Raw genomic sequence first — 6,000 nt, forward strand, 5'->3', positions numbered from 1 at the left:
ATACCCAGTGCTTAGCCAGCACTCTGCAATCACTGTTTGTTGTGTCAGGACACAAAGAGCATTTCCAAGACACCCACTGACACCTGACAGATAACAATAACTGCAGTGAATGTTAGACAGTACCTGACGCTCCAGCTCCCAGATATAGATCCTGACTGCTGTAACTCTTGTATAAATAGTGTTACTTTTAATCACACACTGGTCATTGTTACAACTTCCCTTTTTAAAACATTTACCTATGGCTATTGAAAACAATCACCATTGCAAAAACTATGGCAGCTTAGCATCTCTCATACAATAACAACACACAACATGCTCTGATCCTGTTAATCTTTTGATATAGGGTAGGCAGGTTTGTTATTTGAACACCAACCTAACCATCCTTTGCCGGCCAACTACCACCAGCTACATTCAACCAAAATCTGCAATTCTGCAAGTGATAAGTAACAGGTAAGTAAGCAACTACTACTGTTCTGGCAAATTCTTTAAAAAAATACATATTTGATAAATTCAGAAGGAATATCTAAACCAAGTTGTCCTCAGCATCTGCCCCACCCCTGCAAGCTTCTTGTTTCTGGCCAACACTGTAGAACACAGTAACAGTCAAAGCAGAGATGTGATTTTTCCTCTCCAGCACTACACTGACATACTGTAACTACTAGGCAAGAAAGTCCTCTTTCATATAGTGACTTTATTATTTCATTCCATTAGTAGTGCTTTCATGGGAAGACAGAAGCTGCTAATCACACCGATGCCATCACAGCCCACCTCCCTTCCATTAAGAACTGCTCTACCTGCAGTTGCCATTACCTGAAGATCAAGTTAAAATGGGAATGGTTATAACCAAAGTCAAAATATAGGTTTTTATTTTCCATCTACACCAGAAACAAGTGAAGTAGCTCTTACCAATAACAGTTTCATAGTCTTTAGAGAAAGATGATAAAAGACAAAGTCATGAATGACTTAAAAATGGATTTTTTTTTCCTTCTAACAATGCAATACTTGTTTCTTGCCTTTCAATTGACATCCCTTCATACTGTTGTGCTCTGCAGAACAATAGACCCAGTTGTAGAAATGAAATGAGTCACCAACAACACGTGACTTGGGGCATGTAAGGCAGAACTGACTATATCACTTTGTCTCAGCTGCCAAAGGGTGTAACAAAATCATGTTTGTTTACTGCTTGAATTCAAAATTTTTGCTGTTGAGCTAAACATACTTTTCCTTTTTAAAGTAACATGCAAAGTTGCTCATAACTTACCAGTACTAACTTACAGTTTGGTTAGCCCTAACGTTTTCATGATACAAGACACTGTTCATGTATTGATTAATCATCTCATAATATGGAGATGACAGATGTCCCTGCTAGAGCAGCAGGTAAAGATGAGTTCCTCCGTGTAAAACCAGGTTGGCTGTTATGGCGACACAGTTTTGTGATTCAAGATATATTAATCTTAAACTGGAACTGCATTTCTCCTTCTCTCCTAGAGCTCTGATCATTACATACCTACATAGGTGGGCAGGTAGCTGGAAACCCAGTTTTTATTGCATTTCTTTCCTTGCTAATCTTCCTGGAAGAAGTCACCCTGGAAATAAAAGTTATAACTAAACTGGAGTATTTTTTCTCATCTGTTGTGGTTAAAAGGTTAACTATCTTTCAAATCTTTCTAGGCTCACCCCCCTTCAGTGTCAGAGCACATGCCTGTTATACACTGTCCATTACACAGTGGCAGCCTGAGGTAATCCCACTCATATGAGGTACTGGATTAGAAAAAAAACAAAACAAAAACGTGAGAAATATTTTTGTCTAACTCATAAATTGGAAACTAAGTGCTCTCGATCAGGAAAAAGGAAGAAAGTAGTTTGAGCAGAAATTAAATATCCAAAGGGAAATTTGTGTTCCCAGTCAAGCCATGCCTATAAGAAGTGTCCATTGCTCTCAGAGTCAAGATTTCTATCCCGAGTGCAATAATCTGTGAGCAACAGTGCTCACGACTGTTTCTCCCAGTACTACCTGATTATTAAAATCTTAAATTCTTAAAATCATCCTGAGATTGACTCTATAATGTTGAGATGAGTGGTGTTAAATGATCTACCAAATGCTGGTATTCCTTCTTCCTCAAAGAATTCTAGCACAGCAATTCTTTGTCAAAGGGGCAAAACACAGATGGTCCCACACCAAAGCTTTTGCAGAGCAGCTCTGTCAGTTAAGGTTCAGCTGAATTTTAAGTGATGTTTGTACATGTATTCCCCCAGCTCTAGTTAAAAAGAGATAATTGTGTTGAAAAGGTATTCTTGTGAAGTTGTACCAGATGATGTCTGGGAATCATCTGTCATCATTGCCATTTTATCATGCTGACAATATGAGAAATCAACATTCTTCTTGTCCTCTTGTCCTCAAGTTAAACTTCTAACTTCATAATCTTTCCTCAGTCAAAATAAATCAGTTTTTGAAGTTTACCAAAAGTCTCAAGACTCAGATTTAACCATCAAATAATGCAGAAAAGAATTCTCTGTGATTCAGACATGAACGCAGAACTGAATGCCTTTCAGTCCAAGCTGCACAAATTGTGCTAGTGAGGAGGTAACCTTCTAAGCTCCAGTAGCTAGTTATAGGCATACTTTTTGCCACCTCCTACTCTTAAATACAGTAGCAGGACACTAAGCTAATGTGTCACATTTTGCAGGCTGGGTGGTCTAGGAGCATCCAGAGTGAGTTACCACAGCTCAGCTGGTAGGCACTTACTAAGCTGCATTAATGCACTTCTGTAAGACTGTATGACCATATCCAAGCTGTCAGAAAGAACATAGTTCTTTATGACAGTGACTCTTTCAATTTATATTTTTCATATTATCCACCAGGTACATAGGTCTTTTTACAAATAAGAAATATTTGCATTTATTACTACAAACCTTACCCTCAGGAAATTTCACATGTAACTAAATGCCTAGAACAAAGCAGCTGGTAAGTTTGATACATACAAGAGATCAATAAAAAGGATCATTTCTACTGAAGTCTGTTTCAACATCTCTTCCAGCAGATACAGGTACAAACATATGACTTGAATGTATTAGAAGGAAATAAATACTTCCAAGATTCTCCTGCATATTGGTGCTCATGGAACTTGCTGTTGAGCTTCATTGTAGAAGGGCCTTAAAAACCATTCTCTTGCAAAACAGCATTTTGGTCACTAACTTAAAAAGCTTCAGAAGCAAAATAACATATCTCCATTTAGTTTGGCAAATCACACCAACTTACATCAGACATTATTCTGATCAAATGATATTATGTACATTATATTCCACTAAGACACTGGAAAATGAAACATCCAAAGAGTCAATATTTCTTGACTGACAAGAGTATAGTCATTCATAAAATACAGACGTGGCCAGAAAAAAAAATAAATTTGTATCAGCTATAAAGAAAATATCAACATAGAAAGTTATGAAGCTCTGGGTTATGATTCCTTAATGAAGGCTCAAGGTTTGTATTGAATTACTAGATACAGCATTGAAGTGTGAAAGCTTAAAAAAACCCAGCCCAGCTGGGAGCTCTTATTCCTTTGTCATCATGCCCCCCCCCAGTTTCTCTGCACAGCTCTTCCTTCTAGATGAGATTAGGTTAATTAAATAGACCAAACTCTAAGAGCATGTTCGTTTACAAGCACTACTATTTAAGAAATAGATGCTCAAATTTCTTCAGAAGTAGACATGTTTTAGTTACAAATTCATGTTTATTTTAATGCTTAAGCATTTGTTCTAACAGTACTCTGAAGACAAGTCACTTAAACTATATTTAAAACCTAAGAAACAGCAGAACATGTGTGCCAGTCTCACTTTCTCTAGCTGGCAGCAGTCAGTCAGTCACAGGCAAAAAGAAAAGAGAAATTATGAATTTCAGAAGGGAGACCTATACTTTTGCTTCAGCTAGGAGCAGGGACAGAATTGTTTCATACCACAGGGTGAATGAGTAAACAGCTCCTGACTCTTCACATGGCAGGCAGGGGGGAGGAAAGAAAAGGAAACCCCTTTTCTCCCCTCCCAAACAGATTTACCTGTCCCCACCTTTCTTATATTTTGTAGACCACTTCGAAGTAACTCGTGTATTGTTACTGGCATGGAAGCATTTCAAAGGCGGAGTTGACAATAGCGTTAAGAGCCTCGAACAAGAAAGCAGAACACTGACATCGAGTGGCAAGATTCCTGCAATACACTTCCGAAAGTCCCTGTTAGAAACTTCAGCAGCCCATTTTTAAGACCTGTGAAACTTTCAATTCTTAACTCTAACCTATTAATGTTTAAAGCAGAATGTATAAAGTGGAAACACTACTTTGTCTTATTTGTGTTTGCACCTTCAATGTTTCATTAGAAAGTATTCTTAAATGAAGTTAAGACAAAAAAAAAAAAAAAAAAGAAGAAAAAACCACATAACCACAGTTCACACTAGGAACAGGCTTAACTAACAACTTAAAAAAGACCAAGACTAGAATCTAGCCAGTTTTTGAAGCATTTATAAAGCCTTCTCTTCTGAACGCATCATAACACCTCTGAAGTTGTAGAAAAGTCATGTGCAATGGTAAAAAAGTACATGTAAGCCACTTGTATAATCTACCAAATCCTTCTTCCCTCTTAGGAAGCTAACAATGAGTTGAAGTTCAGGAGAGTTTAATTATTCTATTTAAGTGTCTTTCAGTCCTGGAGAAGAGTCGTCTTTGAGTGAGACATATCACTATTAATAGAACTCTCAAGTTTGTGAATGATGTTTAGCACTGCTGTAAGCTTGGTCTTAAAACACACACACAGTGAACTATTTTACAAAGACTTTCCTGTTCTTTAAACAGTTTTGTCTATAAAATGAGATACAGGTTTACTATTTTCAGTCTGTTTTTTTTTCTAGGAAATATTCCATAGAGTTAACTGCTTCTAGTCTTCTGTCAGATATGTAGCCAGTTTGACAAGAACCATAGTTATGGCTTGAAATCTCCTAGGACATCATAATATACAGATAATACTCAAGTGGGTAGTTAGTGACAGAAGAAAGATGGCTTATACTTCCTAGGACTGCAGCATCATACTGTGCCCAAGGAATGGTAATGCATAAGGGACTTCCATTATTTGACAGCACAGGAGATGAAAGCAGTTTATTCATTAAGTTCACAGGTCCTGGGCAAGATATTTTCTGGGTAGTTCACAGCATGCACACAGCTGGATTTTGAGTGCTGAGAAACCCATATTTGCTAGTGAGGAATCTTCTTTGATCTCCCCAGTATCACCACACTTACTAGCTGCAAACTCTAAAATTTAACCTGTGCTTTCTGGAGGGCACGTACACAAGCCATTTTAAGGAAAGGGGAAAAAAAAAAAAGGGGCTTTAAAAAATAAAATAAAGGAGTACTTCACTAATACCTTTCTGAACAGCAATGAGGACAGGAGAGAAAAGTGAAATAGATTAATGAGAATGTGACATTAAGAGACACATGACATGTCTTTGGCTTCACTCTAGAAAGCTTATTTCATTCATTGCATTATGGCATGCCATGCCTTTGTTATTTGTCAGTATAATCCAAGACAAAGAATTACCTTTAGAGAATTCACATACAGCATGAAACAAGTAGAATATTCCTGCGTCCCAACCAGCTATACTGTGTGTGTATATATATGTGTATATATAATATAGAGTTATTTCTTCTCTACAGTGCTATTTCCTCCTAAGAATCAGAAAGCCATTTATTGCATAGTTGCCTGTGTTTCTCACATCCCTACAATTTTCCATGGAAGTGCTAGTTAGTACTTCCTTCCCCTAGCTTGCTGCTGAGTAATGAGGGGTCCTAGGTCTGAGACAACAAGAAGCTTCATTTAATTTCCAAATTATTCTGTCAAATTAATCAGAAGATAGACAAATAAAAGAATTTTACTTCATCCTGCTTCTCCTAGGTTTCTGTAGCCCAAGAAAACTGCAGAAGAAAAAACTAAACCAATTCATGCAAAACATCCTTGTAT

The sequence above is a fragment of the Aquila chrysaetos genome, chromosome 1 (assembly GCF_900496995.4).
Source record: "Aquila chrysaetos chrysaetos chromosome 1, bAquChr1.4, whole genome shotgun sequence".
Taxonomy (NCBI): Eukaryota; Metazoa; Chordata; class Aves; order Accipitriformes; family Accipitridae; genus Aquila; species Aquila chrysaetos.